This window comes from Streptopelia decaocto (assembly GCF_964273445.1).
Source record: "Streptopelia decaocto genome assembly, chromosome: 1".
Lineage (NCBI taxonomy): Eukaryota > Metazoa > Chordata > Aves > Columbiformes > Columbidae > Streptopelia > Streptopelia decaocto.
In genome coordinates, this window is record NC_138663.1 from 81,180,810 (window position 1) to 81,199,209 (window position 18,400).

General features: G+C 39.2%; 1 protein-coding gene across 7 annotated transcripts in view; it reads left to right on the forward strand.

The window, feature by feature from the left end:
* Window positions 1-18,400, forward strand: part of EPS8 (EGFR pathway substrate 8, signaling adaptor) — a 142,348-nt gene that overhangs the window by 40,402 nt on the left and 83,546 nt on the right. Inside the window, exon 1 of one of the 7 annotated variants that reach the window (XM_082076276.1) lies at window positions 2,970-3,002. The exons of the other annotated variants lie outside the window; for them this stretch is intronic. The gene's annotated coding sequence lies outside the window, so the exon portion shown is untranslated. Of the gene's footprint in view, window positions 1-2,969; window positions 3,003-18,400 lie in introns of those variants that run through there. 7 annotated transcript variants of the gene reach the window in all.

Below are 18,400 nucleotides of genomic sequence, written 5' to 3' on the forward strand. Positions count from 1 at the left end.
GATGTCTACTTTTGCTGCATAATTCCTGATTTTTTTTTAAAGTGTGAATTACTCAGTTCTGTGTCAGCTCCCCATCTCCTCAGAGATCATCATACTTGGTGGTTTCATTTGTGAGGCTGTGTACTTTGAAGGTTGTCTTCTTGACTGCAGCAGTAGTGAAGGATCAAAGAGGAGGATGAAAACTTTTTAAAAGCAGTAAGGCCTCTCATAGTATTTAAAGTGAAGGTGGCAAAGGCAGAGCACATGGCCCCCTTGCACAACTGATGGAACTTCTTGCTGAGTTAGAGCAGTTGGGGAAATAACCTCCTCTCACTCCAGCAGTTTTTTGAAGCTTATCACCTTGAAGTTCTCCCGCGCACAGTTTAAACAGGCTGACCGCTCCCTTTAGGGGCTCACTTAGTAAAAATCACCTTCAGTAAGGAGTATTTAATTAGGTCTTCCAATACCTTATTCAAGCTACCCTCCTGGATTTTTGAGGATCTGGAGAATGCCACTAATAAAGCAAAGGAATAAATTTAGATGAATAAATTAATGGCAGGACCATAGCTGTCCTTTTAACAACTGACACGTTCTCCAAGGCTAATGCTGCACCTCCTGTACTTCTTCAAATTCATTTGTTCTGTTTCAGTTTAGTCTTTTGAAATATTTTGTGATGAATGAGTTGGCTTTACAAGCCGGTGATCAGCAGCAGCTGTTCATAGTAATGCTTTAAATTGAATCCATCTGTCAGTGGACTCTTTAAAGTGCGAATTTCACATTGTCAGGAGACTTGATTACACCAGAGAGGTATCTGGGTGCTTTTTGCCAAAAACAAAAAAAAATATATCAAAATGAAGTGTGTTTGGATGGGCTCTGGGATACCCTTGCAGTTTCATCTGTAGAGCCGTGATTTAGCCTGCTGAGAGAAGAGCAAAGTGACCATAAGCAGTACTTTTGCACTGACATGCAAATACATGTTCAAATGTAGGCTGAAATTAGGAGATGACCTGTGGTAAGCTCTCTAGAAACCATATGCAGTGATTGCTGCTTATGTTTTAATCCTGACCCTTTGATGAACCTCATCATCAGCTCTTAACATTTTTTTGATTGTAGCATTGGAGCAGATAATGTTCTTCAGAGGATGAGCTGAAGAGGAAAAGACATAGCTTATTCAAATCAGGAAAATGAGACAATGCTTTCCCCCGCCCCCCCCCCCCCCCCCCCCAGCACGTGTGCATCATTTCCCATTTTAATTTTTAACTAGAAGAGAATGAAATGTGTCTGCTGAGGCTGTTTCGTAAACTAGGTTTAAGGCAACGTTGGAGAGAAACAAATGGTCATTTGCAGTCAGCATTAATGGTTCTCATAACCTTTGGTCCTTAGTAATATTCTCAGTAAATTACATACTGCATATGGAAGTCAGCTAATTCTCAGCCTGCAGTCCATTGGTCTTATCCACAGGTAGCTTCTTATGTTTTCTTTCTCCCCAGTTTGTTCTGCACCAAGACTTTTATGGGAAGATTGGTCTTGTGCTGGGTCTGTGGATAGCTCTGTGGAAAAGCATTTCTTACCAGCAGAAGCTTATTCAGCAGACTACTGCATAGAATCACAGAACAGTTTGGGCTGGAAAGGACCTTTAAATATCATCTAGTCCAACCCTCCTTGCAATGAGCAGGGACCTCTTCAACTAGATCAGGTTGCTCAGAGACTCATCCAGCCTTGAATGTTTCCTGGGATAGGGCATCTACCACTTCCCTGGGCAACCTGTTCCAGTATTTCACCACACTCATTGTAAAAAAAAAATTAGCCAACTATATAATTTTCATTAAATCATTTCACTTTAGGAAAGAAAACCTTTCTTGGAGGGGCAGAACAGTGGAACAACCTCCTTTGTCACTGCAAAACTCTTGTTTTTTCAGTAGGAGGGCCATATTTTATTTCTAGGCTCAGTTGTCATCTCCAACTGCAGAGAGGAGCCTTTGTTGCTGGTCAAAGAAAAGTTGTCTTGGCAGCCCACATTGTCCATGGCAGCAGGAGACCTCACACAGTAGGTGATGTCCACCCTTGTTTCTCTGTCATAAACTTCTCTGTCTCTTTTTTGCCGTTTGCTGTTTTGCAAGCATTGCTGCTCAACAGTGCAGCTGCATCACTGCTGCATTCCTAGGGCAAGTGCCAAGTCAGCACTTCAGCAGAAGCATAGAGAAGGGAAAAAAATACACCAAAACAAAAGACCCGAAGTGGCCTTGTGAGTTGGTATTTTGTCACTCAAAGCTACTACAGTGTCTTTGAAATGAAGTGTCCGTTATCATATTGTAAGAACCTTACCTTTTCTTTAACATATGGAAAGCCACACTATGTATAGCAGAGCCTGTTATTGTTGTGTACGTGACAAATACAGATGATTTTTTTTAAAGACTCGTTAATGTGTTCAACATGGAGATGGTGAGAATTGCACATTGAGTGAAGAGATTGATTGATGTTGGCTTGTGTTAAGAAAATATGGCTGACAGAAGGAGTCAATATGTGCTTTTTTTTTTTTTTTTCTGTAGAGTGCATTACTTTTCCTGCATGGGTTTTATCAGATAAATTAGATGGGGAATCCCCTTGCTTAATAGCTGACAATATCTTGTTGCCTTCCTTTAAAATACTTAATAGAGTTAAAACACACAGTATTTGTGAATTAGCTGCAGACATAGAGTAAGTATTCAGTCCTTCACCATTTAACCTAACACGCAGTAAAAGCTGAGTACCAGTGAGCATGTGAAAAGCTTTGTTCTCCAAACCCATAGATGAATGTGTCCCTTCTCACTGGGAGCACTCAGACCTCTGAAGATTCCTGGGTTCTGATTTCAGCTTTTCAGACTTCACAAGCTGGGCCTGAATGGTGGGATTTGGCAGGAGTGGAAAGAGGAAAACTCTTCTTTCCTTTCCCAGATAGACAAATGGAGGAGAATGTGAAGAGCATGCTGAAAGGAATGGATTTCCCATCTCAGGAGTAGCCGGGCAGTGTCTCCATGAAGAAGGTTAGGGGTTGCCTGTGCACAGCATGAGCCTGCTCAGCTCCCATGTTCTTGTCCAAGATTGGTATGAAGAGGCAGGGTGTGCCAAGCCCACCGCTGCGTGGGTATTTGAAGAGGTAGCATTGCTGTCTAAGAGGATTATGCATGAAATTCTCATTATCTTGTCTCATCATTAAGGATGAAATTGTTAGTTTTTTAAAAGCAGGATGTATTCCTTTTACTTTTACAACTGTTTTAAAAAATTAGCTTTTTGACACCATGACATGCTTTAAGCAGAAAAGCCAATTGGTGTTTGGTTACTCTGTATCTTTAGTTTCTCACTTAAAAGTAGATGGATAATATATTTTTGTCAATATCTGTTACTGAATATGGGATTAATGTTTATGTTGCTGACATAATTTCATACCATAAGCAGTATGACGAGTGCTGTGTGAAATTTTTAAGTAAGTTTTTTCTACTTCAGATTTTCATAAGTAGTTTTGAGTGACATTCTAGTATCTGGTTTAATTTTTATCAGGAATGTACAGCTATCTTGTTCCTAGAAATGCAAAGCTGGGAAGAGGTAAGGTACAGACAACTGTGACTGAAGAGTTGTGTTAATCGCTGCAATACTTAGTGAAATTCTGAAGCTATAATAGCTGACCCAATAAGAATGTGAGAGACAGCAAAATATTTTGAAATTGCTAGCAGCTCAGTTTTTATGTAGTACATCTTTGTAGGTAATCTGATGTTGGCGTTGTTACAGTTCCTCAGTTTATATTGTGGCTGTTACAGCAGAAGCTGAAATATCTTCGCTATCATTTGGACATGGAAGTTTCTTCCATTGTATTTATTTATTTAGAAATTCTGTAAGAAATATCTGCTGACATACAGAAATTTTAAAACTATGAAAATCATAGAAAAATAGGATGTCGTGAGTTGGAAGGAACCCACAAGGATCATTGAGTCAACTCCTGTCCCTGCATGTGACACTACCACAGTTCACACCATGTGTCTGAGGGTGTTGTCCAGTCTCTTCTTGAACACTGTCAGGCTTGGGGCTATGATTGCCTCCCTGGGGAGCCTGTTCCAGTGCTTCACCACCCTCTGGGTGAAGCACCTTTTCCTAATGTCCAACCTAAACCTCCCCTGACACGTCTTCCTGCCATTTCCTTGGGTTCTGTCATTGGTCGCCAGAGAGATCAGCACCTGCCCCTCCTCCTCCCCTTGTGAGGAAGCTGTAACCACCATGAGGTCTCCCCTCAGTCTCCTCCAGGCTGAACAAACCAAGTGACTTTAGCTGCTCCTTATACAGCTTCCTCTCCAATCCCTTCACTTTGTAGCCCCTCTTCTGAACACCCTCCAGTAGCTTTATATCCTTTCTATACTGCGTTGCCCAGAGCTGCACACAGTGCTCCAGGTGAGGCCGCACCAATGCAGAGCAGAGCGGGACAATCACCTCCCTCACCCAGCTGGCAATGCTGTGCTTGATGCACCCAGGACACAGTTGGCCCTCTTGGCTGCCAGGGACACTGTTGGCTCATGTTCAACTTGCTGCGACCAGAATCCCCAGATCCATCTCCACAGAGCTGGTCTTTAGTGTTTCCTTCTTCAGTCTGTACGTACAGCCAGGGTTTCTGTGTCCCAGGTCCAAAATGCGGCACTTGCCCTTGTTGAACTTCATGCAGTTGGTGGTTGTCCAGATTACTCTGCAGGCCCTCTCTGCCCTTGAGAGTGTGAACAGTGTGTTTACTGTGATCTATTGTTGCCAATATCTTTACCTACAAGATTTCTTCTTAATGCAGCCTAGGTTATAAATATGAGAGTTTGCCATTTTAGGAAATCCTTTCAGTAAGTAAGGGGAAATACAGACCACTGTAAGCCATATGGAATGTGCAGAGAAGCCACTGCAGATTGCCGCTTCACCAAAATCCTCAACAGCCAGATAAGTAACAAGTTGTAGCTGGTTGTGCTTCTGATGGTGTGCATGTATTTTTTTAAAGAGAGACAAAGTAATTGTGTCCATTTCCTCTATACCGTCTGCTTTCTTGTATTTGTGGACAGTACATCTTAAATAACTAGGTAGTTGCCTTAAGAGTTTGCTGTTGTTTTCTTTTAACAAGAGGAGCTAATGCTCATCACAGTTGACTTGTGCTGCTTGCTGCTGGTCTCCAGCAATTGCTCGCTCAGATGCATATACCAGTCAGTAAGAGAGCCCATAGGTTACTGCAATTTCAAAGAATAGCCGCTTTCCCGCTGGCATAATTTATATTTCACTCATTTACTCTACAGTTAAGTCAACATAGACCTACAGTACTGGCTTTTGTGGCACAGGCCACTCTGGCAAGGCATCATGTTTATTACCAACTTCCTAATATCTCTCTGATTTCATCCCTCTTGGTGTCCTTTCCGTGGTGTAACACAGAGCTGCATCGATGTTTTGTTTTCTATGGCTGAACAGCATTTTGGGCAAAGAGGACACTGTGCTACTTTCTTGGTAGACTTAATTGCTGATAAATAGGGATCTGATTCAGCTGACAGTTTACACCATATTGATATGTTCCTATCAAATTGTGTTGACAAGGGTTTTTTGTTCCCCCAAGAGCTTCAGGAACCCACGAACTTTGGCACCTGCCTGTTGAGAGGGAGGTGCAGCAAGTGGCAACTAATAATTCCTATAATAGAGGTGAAATGCAGAAAAATATAGTCTGTACAGCAAATAAAGAAATGCAAATTCCTTCTGTGAAAAGGAAGAGTAAAATTCAAGATACTGGCCAGACATGATACACTCCTACAGCTTTACAACACTGAACTGCAAGCACCAGCTGAAGGTTTCACCATTTAAAGAGGAAGGGTATCATTCTTTCTTCTGTTTCCATGCTGATTCCTCTGCAGGGTGAGGAAGGGAATTTCTCCGTCTGAAATTCTTAATAGAGGTCACAAACGTGACCATCCTTATATTGTGGTCAACCATGGAGTGTTGACTTCTAACAGATGCAAGATATTAAAACAAATGCATCAAACACATGAGTCATTATGGTTGTGTATTACAATGATGGGTTCATTTTTTCTTCTTTCTTGTCCCATTGCTTTTCTTATTTAAATAAAGCTGTTGATTTTTCCTTTTTGTGTAAATGATTTTTGTTGTAGTTCTTACTATTATTTTCTCTATGCTTTAAAAAAAGAAAAAGATAGAGAAAAAAACAGAGTATTTCTTCTACAGGTGCTAAATTGTTTCTCATTCTTCTTACTCTTGTATGGAGGAGGCCCAAAGAAATTCATACCAGAAATCTTTCTACTTATTATTGTTACTTGCCTTCTTACAAACAAAACAGAGTGGAAAATATACCCTTTCTACTGTGTGACCATTTAGAAAAGCAGTATCTCATTTTTAACTAGTTCATTGCCTAATGGATTACATTATTTAAAGAAAAAATAGCAACAATCTTCCTCTGTGCTGTCATTGAAGGTGTTTAGAATGACACTGCTCATCTTTACTCATTAGGATATATTTTTTCCTATCACTTGAACATTTTCAGTTAAACATGCTTTTAAAATTCATTACTGATATGTAAAACACAGTCAAGGAGCTGTAAGCCACAGTCCCCTTTCCCTGCTCCCTTCCCCCAATTAGTTTCTCCTTTCTGTACTTCTCAGTGTTCTGTCTGTGTGTGTGGAATGGGGAAGGAACCACTTTCTCTTGTGTATCTTCACCAGGTGTATTTCTATTCTTTGCTAGCTAAGACACTCTCATTATTGAGCCAGCAAAGAATTTCAGCTGCTGTTTATAACTTAATTTAGAGACTTGGTTTGCTCCTGTAAGTGATTGTAAGTGGGAGGAGTTCCTGAAATCTGTTGCTCTTCTGATAATCCACCCCTGGTTTGAACAGCTGCTCTTTGCTCTGAGCTCAGTATTTCCCAGATGTTTTTAGCCAGACTAACTCCTGGATTGGTACCTAAGACTTGGGTGGCCTGGCAAAGTAAAGCTTTGGGGGTGTGTCATGTCTGACTTTTTGTTGCTTCCAGGAGATGCACAACCTGTCACTTGAATTGCTCCGTGCTTAGGTGTTAGGTCCTACGTTTGCTGTTGAAATGACAGAGTGTGACCATGTGCTGTTGATAGAAAATATGAGATGAACTTTGTGGCTTACATAGGAAGCCATTGGAATGGTATTTAATTATATAAAGCTTCTGATGCTCACAAGAATGTCTGTAGAAAATCCACTATTCTCTGTTCTGCTTTGAAAATGTAGGTGTCTTTTTTTTTTCTTTATTCTTCCAAGTTGCATGCTTAAAAATGGCAATAAGTGGGCAAGCATACCTTTTAAAAGTCCTTATTGTTTGTGGTATCAAAGTATAATAAAACTGACCTTCATCCTAGGCTTCATTTGAAGTTATTTTCCTGACTACAAAAAACAAACTACAAGGTTTACACACTTTTGTTTTATTTTGTTGATAAAATAGTGTCCAGCTTAGACTGATTTTTAGCTCTGAGTACGCAGTCTTAATCCTCAGGATTTCATTTCTAAGCATTAGGCTTTTGTCCCAAAAGTTATGAAGCCTGTTGCTTCTAGCAACTTTCAGCATATAGTTGAGGCTTAGAGGCAATGTGTGCACTTGCAAGCAGATACTTCAGTAGAAGACCTGAATTTTTGAGTTTTGTATTGAAGGATTGTATTGTCTTAAATTTGATCTGGATTTTTTTTTTTTTTAATTTACTGGTGCGTATATAATTTGTAAGCAATCTGAAATTGGTTTTCAGTAGTGAAGAACTGCTTGTTTTGAGTGCTGTACTGAAATAAAATGTTTCCATGTTAAATTTCACCCTGAATTATCTTAACCATTGAGACTGGAGTTCCAACAGCAGCCTGCGGTGAGAGCAGGCAGGAATGTTCCTGGTTCTAATGGTTGAGAAAAAGAGTCATTGAGAGATGAATTAGTGAGGGTCCACAGTGAATCTAGTTAAGGGGGAACATGAGACACATCTTTCTTGGGACATGATTTTCTTAACGCAAGATAACATGTTTTAGGGATGGTGTGTGCAAGGTGGCAACGAGTGCCTGTGGTCTGGGAGAAGTCCTCAAGCAACGCCTGCACTTGTGTTGAGCTGTGCCCACGGCATGTGGGGTGCTTGCTGTTGTTGTGGGATCAGCTTCTGTTGCAGCTCAGGGCAAATCCAGTATCAGTGGTACTGAGAAGGAAGTGGGAATGTGCAGGGCCTTTTCTCTGAGGGCTTTCCTGTTAGCCTAACAGATTATTCAAATGTTTTCCCTTTGATTTAGCACAGTCACTGGTTTCAGCTGTAACCTTTAAAAAGGACTTAAGTCTGTCAATAGATACTGAAGATAGCTGTGAATTTGAGAGGTGGAAAGAGGAGCTCTTTTTAAAAGGTGATGTGAAGCCATGGGCCGTGACCCTGCTGGGACTAACTCTGACTGAGAGATGAAGCATGAGGTAGAACTTTTCCTGTAGAAGAAGGAAGGGGAAAATATAGCCTAGATGATCCCTGCCTCTCCAGAACAAGGAGTGCAGGAGGGGTGTGTGGGGCACAGCTTTCATGTGTCTGATATGGGGTCTGGTCTCTCAACCCAAGAGCCCAAGTCGTTTTTGCTCTTCCCTTCTGTTTCAGTGGTTATTGGTAAACAATTGTGGCCAATGTGGATAATGCATGGGGAGCTGCTTGTTGGTTTTCATTTTGCTGTGTCTGTGACAGTGACAAATTTGACTTAGAGATCAAGAATTTCTTGGCAGCTTAACTAAAGGTCCTGTTGACTTTTACCTTTCACCCATCCCTATGGCAGTACTCAGAAAACACCCTTTGCCAGCCGCTATCTGCGTGTTTAATTTGAGCTGAGGGGAAAAAGAAAAAAACACCTCAATTCTCTCTTACACTTACTTTAAACCATATAATGCTGATGATGCAGAGAGTTTTGCACCTACCCAGGCTTCCTGAATCTCCTGCAGACGGCTGGGTTGGCCACCAGCTGAGGTAGCCTGCTCCGCGCATCTGATATCCTCCCATTGAGGGTGTGAGTGGGTGGTGAGTTGGGGCAGCCCGTGGCTGCCTGAGCTTAACTGACTGTTTTGGGCTGGCACCTTGCCTGTTCCTGGTTCTTAATAACATAGTTTGGGAAGAAGACCAAGGACTTAAAAGTAGGAAGAGAATGGCTACCCATCCCATAGAGAGAAAGAGGAGGCTTGTGATCCCAGAGCAGGATATACATTTCAGTGGATCCAGGTATATTTTCTCTTAATTTACCATTTGTTGTTTATGTTTCTCTAGTAAGCTTTTTTTTTTTTTCCTAACTAGAAATGGTTAAATTAAAGTATTTGTCAATACATTCTTGAGCAATACGAAAGGCCCAAGTCCAAGGTAATTTATGACACCTTGTTCAGCCTATATCTTGATGTATTCCAATAATAGAAATTCTTTTCAGAATGTATGAAACACTTTGTACTCTGCCCTTGTAAACTACAGAGACAGGGTTATGGCTGGTCCACATATCTGTAATCATGCTGTCTTTGGCTCAGTCATTTTCATAGTGAGAAATTTGAAAATAATGGTCATTTGATTTGTTAGTTTTTAAACTTTTCTTGCTGAACTGAACTTTGAGGACTGTTTCATGTAGTACATCCTTTACTGTTTGCACTATAGGAAACATAGGTGTTAATTTGATAAAGCTACCAGTCATTGCTTTCATCTCATACAACTAAAATTGCTGAAGAAGACAGCAAAAAAAAAAATGCCACAGGATGGGAGTAAAACTCACTCAAATTTTGGGAAGCTGTAGTTTAGGTTCAGTAGCTGTTTGATTGAGCAGCCAGGCCTCATTAGTTACAGGAAGAGACTGGTCTTTTGAGAGTCCCTGTTTGCTCGGTGGTTATTGTCACAGGGAGGTGACTCACAGATGTAAATGTTGGCTGCGCCTACCTTGTCAGCAGCTTTGGGTCTGCTGAGGATGAAGAGAGGAGTGAGTTGGGTGTGAGCGCCAGGCTGTTTACTCAGAAAGGAGGGTGGCAGAGAGGTGGAACAGAGAGATGCTCCCAAGTACCCGCTCTCCTTTTCCTAGGAGAGGAAGGTGGCACATGGGGCAGAAACTGCTCACCACCTGGAATCAGCCCATGAGAAATTAGTGGAGCTGCACTGAACTGAACTGCGGTATTATTTTGGTATTAGCTTTTTTAATTGTACTAGATCCACCCCCCGCCCCCCCAAGCACAAGATTGTGCCTTTTTGACCAGTTTGGCTTCTCAGTTCATTTGCTAGAAGCAAATCCTACTGCTAGAAGCATCCTTTGGATGTCAGTGTGCTGTTGGATATTAGCATTTGACCTTCAGAATTAGTCATATAATTAAGGACTGGGTAGACCACATATTCTGTGTTTGACCACACTGCTAAGAAATAATTTTGTGAATATGAATGATGCTATTTTAATAAATACAGACTGCTTGAAGTCCTAGTGCTTGCAGAAGCAGTTGCAACTCTTTTTCCTTCCCATGTTCAGCCAGCCCCAGGAACGAACACCATGATTCAGCCTTAAGTGGCTTTTTGCTCTGCTTATATTCAAACCCTGGTTCAAATTACACAAGAGAGACTTGGAAAATCCTCACTTGTTCTGCAGTCTCCTTTTCATATAATGTGTTTGTAATAGTTGATGTGACATTTAAAAAAAATATTGCTGTAGAATGATGTGTCTTCAGGACATCCTGTGTTGGCATATGGAGAACATTATTCAAGTTTGAATTCTGATTTAAAAACTCACTGATACTAAGGTTTGAAGTTGTGATAGAAGTAGTGAAGTTGATGTTAGTAGGAAAAGTTTTAAAGGCAAAAATTGTGGTTTCCACTTCAGGTTAAATCCTACTATAGCTTATTATAACTTTATTTTTTCCTTAAAATTTGCAAATTGGCCTGACAGTCATCCAAAATTTTGGGGAAAAACCTGTGCTTAGTCACCTAACTCTGATATTGGTCCTTTTGGTTTATTTTGCACAGTTCAGTATGTTTAATATTGATGCTTTAATATTTTATCTTACAATATTTGTGTTAAATAGTTTAGAAGAGTATTAATATTTTAACATATCAGTAAGTGTGTTAAATTGCAAACAACCCTACTTGATGCTTTTGGGAGGATTTTTAGAAACTTTCTATGTATTTTTAAAATGCACTGAATCTGTAAGAGATATGTGCTGTGCATATTGAGTCAGGTTAAAGGATTCCCAGTTGCAGCTCCCCTGTGTCTGAGTGCCTTTTAAGATGAATTCAGAGTACTAGTTGTGCATATTCTACAGCAGCTTGGTGAGTGGTGATGGCTACTTCAGATGCTACACTGATGGCTGCCCTACTTTTGGATTTATTCTATCCCTCAATTTCCTTCTCCACAGCACCAAGCCTTCCCCTTCTCCTTTCCTGAAAAAGACAATGCCAGTTCCTCCATATTTAAAAAATATTGTTTATTTTCCTTTAGTGCAAAGGAGAAATACTACTGAGAGTTGTCAGACTTAACTGAAACAAAGTTACTTTTTACAGTAGTGTTTTTAAGTATTTTGCTCTAGAAAGCAAACTTTAGTTTATTTCAATGTGCACTGTTAGAGCTCTTTTTGAGCTTCCAAAGATAAGTTGTGAACATGAGCTAAGGAGATGATTTTAAGTGGTTGAACAGTATTTTGATACCTGAACACAGGGAAAAAGGATAATATTTTCTCTTGCTCTTTTTAAAAAAAATTTTTTATTCCTTTTTGTTTCTTTTTTCTCAAAGCTGATTTTTTTTCCTTCTTATTACTATGCTTTGTGTTTTCTTATTTGTTTCGTCACGTGGCATTGAAGAATGCTTTCTTCAAACTCACGAAGTTTGAATTCTTTTCAATAATTCAAGAGAGTGAAACAGGAAAGGCTAGACTTAATAAACTGATTTTTGTTTATTTGTTTTTGGGGATTTTTTTTTTACATTTTTGGGGCATGTTGTGGTTTTTGTTTGTTTGTTTTCTTGTTTTTTCAATCACTAAGCAGTGAGAAAGAAAGGCTTTGGATAGTGGCAGCTATGAGTCTGGGAGACTAATCTAATCCTGAAGATGGTTTGGAGTGGATTTACAATAGGGGTGCTCGTCTGTATTTTGCCACCTCATTACAGATATTTCTGTTTTGAAGCAGTTCCTTTGATAAGGTTTTCAAAATCACTCTTGGAACCAAAATGCACAAGGCACTAGGATTCACCAGGATAAATGTCAGCTTACAGATATTCACCAAGAAGAAATCAGGCAGTGTTTTAGCATTCTGAGTGTGTCATATTATAACATTACAATACACAGTAAATACAGAGATTATTTTACAGTGTCCTTCATGGATTTTGTAGAGACTTGTTCATTCAACAGCTATCTGAAACTGAGTGGTTATAGTACATTTAAGCTGGTACTGCCATTCATCTTCTCCTGCTTAGTCCTTAAAAATTCTCCTCTGTCAAAGGTATCAGAAGTTTCAGCTCAGCAACTTCTGCCTGCCTGCATTTTTTTTGGTGACTTACATGCATCTAAATCCATGTAGTTAGGAACTCACAACATATAAAGTATCAGGAGTGCACAGCATTTTCTGGAGTCTTAAGCAACAAGCTGATATAAAAACAGAAAACTAACATTAAGGGAAACATTTGATGATTATTATGAATAATTATTTGAGCTTAGAGACAAATCCTTCATGACACGCTCTTGTCATGTTCTGTTTTAGCAAAGTTGGTTTATACTTAAATATAAGAGGGATGAATAAGAGATATGAAACAGTGAATTGGTGCTCTGCCTCTTCCCTGTGAGCCAGCTCCCAGCTGGGGCCAGGTCAGACTCTTTGCTTTGGTCTCCATAAACCTCACCTTTGCTGCCCTTCAGTTTGTCAGGTTTACCCGTAATTTAAGGAGGGCAAATGAGAGTGCAAGACTACAGGCAAAATGAAGAGCACTGAATAAGTCTGACATGTAGCGGCCTCTCTAGGAGTAGGGTTGAGAGTCTTCTGAATGTTTTCAACCTAATGATTTGTTTGTTTGTTTGTTTTAAATGTGTGGTGTTTTTTGTGGTTTTGTTTGGTTGGTTTGTTTTGTATGGTTTTGTTTTTTCTTTTTTTTTTCTTAATTTAATATATATCAGTGTACTGTTTTTCCCGTCACCTGTTCTCTTCTCTGGAAAAACAGGGTATGCAAATTTGAGTTGCAATGAAAGAGGCATGGAAAAATGAAACTAAAAGCACCCTTTCTCCTCCTCAAAGAGCTTTTATTTTTTCCTCCCATGTCTGTCTTTTTTTTTTTTTCCCATTGTAAAAAGAAACAGAAGATCTATCTTCTGAAGGGGAAACCTCCTTTCAGCACAGTATCAAAGTGCACGGGGCTGTTAATCACTTATGCATTTTGAACATGAAGAAACAAATCAGTCCAGTTATTAACTTCTGTGATCAGTCAAGGAGATAACTATGAAAACTGTGAGTATTTTGTTACTGCTTTAACCAAATCAGGAGGGAGGGAAAAGTATTATTAGCTGGTGACAGCTTTAATGCACAGATGTGAATACTTTAGCAACCATCATGTCATATAAATCCCAAACACCTGTCTAAACATCAAGGTTAGCCTAGAAAAAAACAGTTATTTGTTTTGTTACCTGAGTTGTTAGTGCCTACTACAATCTCTGTTTGCAGGTGAGCTTAAATGTATTTTAATTCTGTTTGTACTAACAAATGCTTGAAAAATCCAGAGCTATTAACACTGCTTATGAATTAGGACACATAGTTGTAAAACTTTTTAAACAGAAATGCAAAATGAGAATATGGTGGCAGATCAGTGGACTTAAGCTCAGCAGTGTGCTAGGTTTATATGGTGGTTTGGGTTTTTTGATCTGTGGGTTTTTTTAATGTAAACTCTTCTGTAGCAAAGGTTTGACACAGTGATGCACTTGCACTCTGGTAAGCACTTGCCCAGTAAGAATCCATCTTCTCCTGCGGTGTATGGTATTTGATAGCATAGTTGGAGGTAGGTCCCTTCCAAAGAGGATTCTCCTGCATTTATGAAAAGAATATGTGTAGCTACAGGCTAAGATATCTAGCCAGCACAAGCAGCAACAACATAGCAGTGTTGGTAAATGATGCCCAGTCACTGATGCTTTTAGGACTGAGTGAAAAAGATCTCAATGTGCCGCTGTGCGGATGGACAGGCTCATGTGATAAATCTTTAATGTATTTCTTCATTCTGCTGTATGCATGTGATGCAAACTGAGACCATGCACAAACACAAAAACTAATTGTACGTTAAGTTGGTTTAGCAGGTAGAGAAATGCCAGCACATATCAGGTTATGCTCATCAAGCCCAAACAAGGAAATAAGTCATGAATTTAAGGGAACATCTGCTGATACACTCTGAAAGTTTGCCTCTGTATTCCACTTAAGTCATAAGAACTGGCAAAAAAAGTACTTATCGGTGATTCTTTGTGAAACAAGAGAGCGCCACGTGCTACTGTTAGACTGTCAGGGATATGAAGGACTTTTGCCCAATACTGGCCTCATACTTGCCTGATGACTGAGAACATATACTTGCAAAGTCTTGTGTGAGAGAAAGTAAAACATGGAGGGAAATCATCTACTTCCTGTGGTGGAAAATGTGCTGCGCTTCGTGAGTCAGGAGGTATAAAGGAAGCCAGATGTAAAATGTTTCAGAAAGGGAGAATGTGGCAGTCCACAGTAACAAAGCTACAGTTGGTGTGAGGCCTCAGAGGGTCAGAGATAATCCCAAACCTGCCTGAGAGGGATAGGTAGAAGTGTTTTTCTCACGCTTTGAAATAGTGGAATAGTGATACATTTTGCTTTCAGGGCAGTTTCTCACAGAAGTATCCATTTATTTTTAACCAAATGTCATCATATAAACATAATGAAAATAAGTTGCTATAACCATTCATGGTGTGCTAATGTTTGGAGCATATACGTATGTGAGCATATGTTGCACAGGTGATGCCCCAATGTATTAACAGAAAGGTGTTTAAAAACAGAATTTCTCCTGTACTAAAATGGTGCATCCCAGGCCTGTGACTGCATCAAGATGCATTGCAAGCATGCAGCCGTACCACCTGCCTCTTGGTACCTTTCCTGAGATACATTCTCACATTGCACGTCTCTGAGCAGCTCAAACAGCTGCCTTTATTATCAGGGTGAAGAAAGATGTAACAATAGTAAGGAAACAGTGCAGGAAGGTAAACCAGTAGGAGAAGCCTTCCCTCCTCTCCCCCAGATCTACCTTTGCTTGCAGGTGAGCATGGGCAGGGTTTGATCCTGGACCAGAGACAGCTTTTATGAGCCTCAGGGTGCGATGGCTGCGGGGTTACTGAACTCGTGATAGCTGTGCTGATATTCACCTGGTAAGGACCCAGTCGTTCGTGCCAGATTAACTGGAACAGCATTTAATTCTCACAGAAGCTTGGCATAAGTAAAAGGCTTGGCAACTTGAGTCAAAAAGCCATGAATTTGAGAGAAGTTCATTTAGTTTATTTTGTTGTGTGCCAGAAACTGTATTTGAAGTGCTTAACCTAAAGATGCAACAAAAAAGAGGGCAAATTCCTCTAATCTTCTTTGGCACCATTTTAAGACTCTTTCGCTGTAAGGAAAATGTTTTGTTGATGTCAGCCATCCTCTTAAATCTGAAATATGGAAGGACTGGAAAGCTCTGACTTTCAGTAACAACATTAAATTTTTGGTGAATCTGTTTCTCTTGTCTGCCCTAAGTTTTTGTGTTGTTCTTTGGTGACATTAAATGAAATGGATTTGACATATCACAAGCAGATCCATTTTACCGGCACAAATTCAGTGGTTTTAGTAGCGCTTTTTTAGAAGAGATATTGCCTACTAATTCAGTCTCTGGGTCTGTTTATTAAGATGAACAGTGTATTGAACTCTTTACTACTTCATTGAGGCTTTTTTTTGTTTGTTTGTTTTTAATGGAGAAGAATAAGGACAAAAAGAAAACCAAAATAGTAGAACTTTTTAGCTAAAAGAGTAAAATACCGCTTGGCTTCTTTATAAGAAATGTCAGGATTTTTATAATTATTTCTGGGTGGACTTTCTGAAAGAAACGGCAATGTGACACAATAGCAACACTGACTTTTCACTGAGATGTTAAGCAAGGTGCGGGTGCTTTCAGATGCAAATATGCTATATTTGATTTAAGAGAAATAGTTCACTTTCAGGAGCTTCGAGTCAGATAATGGTAAGAAAACAATAATGATATATTTTGTCTTTGAGTCCTGGGAGGCTCTGTAAGCAGATGTTTTTATTTTCCTATCTGTTTATTCTTTCAGAAGTTTCCTTATCTCTCCAACTTCAAGGTTCCAAAGAGCATGCACTGTTACTAGTTATTCATTTGATGTATTGTCAAAATATACTCCAAGGTACTTTAAACCCTCACTTTCAAGCATGTTTCCTCTCCTAATGTTTCCTAATAATTTCTAAAAAGTGGTAGCTTGCCAGTTTGAATGCTGAGCACTTGCATGTCCTGTTTCTCTTCGATCACTTACTAACCAGTCCTGTAAAATAAAATTTAGTTGTATTCTCATAGTATCAAATTAAAATAGCTTTTCTGGTCTATATTCTTCATGGAAATGATGAGCTGGTATTTTATGTATAGTATTTGTATGTTGTATTATATTCTATAAATTATACCTACAACCTACACATGTGACATTGAACTTTGGTAATGAAAACTGCTTGTTAAATCTTTTATATAACACCAACACACTAGTTTACTGATTTGTTGCTCTAGTTTTCCCCCCTTTAGGATTGCTTGCATATATAGCATTTTACGAACTAAAACCGCAGCCCTTGAATCTGCAAAGTGCTTGTTTAAAAGTAGCTATATAAGACTGGAATTCCCAACCTTGTAGACTGATCTCCCTTCCTGAATTTTTGCAGAGTGGAGCCTGCTCTGACGTTGACTCTGTATCCCATTATTTGTTATTGAACAGTGTGGCAAGAACTGTTCAGATATGTAATTGAAAATGAATGAAGAACTTAACTTTATATAGAAGACAATAGTATTCAGTTTGCTGCACAACAGTTGCACTGATATCCTGTTTCAAGCAGTAGAACCTTATTTATCTCACCAGTTAGCAGCAATTACTTCTGACTGCACACCAGAGGCAGATCTGCTGAGTGCAAATGTGCTGGTTTTATGTTCTTATTTATCAGACTGTAACTGCTGTAACTTTACTCTCAAAGCATTTATTTTGGAGATTAGTACTTTTGCAGAAGAAAAGTATAAACTGGCATTCAGAAAAAGTGCTTCAAACCTGCTTTGAGAAGTTACTTCGTTTACTTTCTCCATTATTTCAGTATTTATCAACTATGTTCAAATAAACTTTCTGTTTAAGTTACCTGTATGCCACCCTAGAGCTGTTGATAAAATACCTGTGCTAAAATATCAGTCAGCCTGCACAAAAGTGAAGCAAACTAGAGTGTAGCACAAGACTGACACAGTATTTTTAGATACGTCATTTATTCTTGACTTTGATCTTCATATTTTGTACATGCAAATTTCATTTCCTTTTTTTTTTTTTTTTTAATCTGTGGCCAGAACTACAAGAATGTGGGTATAGTTAGCTAACACGTGAAAAGATGCAACTTAACTGTAAATGAGCAATGAATTATGAGAGAAAGAGGAAATAGGTGGAATTAATGATATTAAAGTAATATTTTTTTGTGGGTGCTGTAGGAGCTTTGAGATTTGATGTTGACTGTTGAATAATTGATACCAGTTTCTAAATATATTATGTTTTAATGAGAGGACAGATGTAGGGGCAAAGAGAGGGTGAAATAGGGTCAAGAGTAATTTGGTGAGCCTCCTGGGCATGGGTTGATGCAGAGGTTCCTGGGAGGCTTGCAGCCTCTGTGTAACTGCTCCTTGATGTTATTTAATGTATAGTCTGTGGCTCCTGGCCCAGCTTCTTGTCTTGGCTGTGAGACATACCCTTAGTCTAGAGGGCACATGTGGCATACAGTAAATTATTGCTTAAAATTAACTTGAGATAGTTGAAGGATAAAGCAATCAATATAAAGATGCCTGTCTGAAAAAAAAATAATAATAAAAAGGAAAAAAAATAAAAAGGAAAAAAAAAATTCAAAAGTTGGAAGTCACCACTCTAGAGTATTGAGAAGCTGTCTGGACTAATTTCTGAATTGTTCACAGTTTTTGCTTATTCATAAAGGATAAGAGACATTAAGAGGTTAGGAAAGGGCAAAAATAAAAATAAACCCAACCTTAAAAGTGACCTGTAAAAGAGTGAAGCAATTTATGTCAGTTTGCAATGTGTGCGGCAAAGTGAGAGTTATGTGAATTTAGAAGTGAGACACCCTCTTCCCCCATCCCTTTCCTTTTGTCTCTCTGTATTTCTTTGTTTGTTTATTTCTTTTA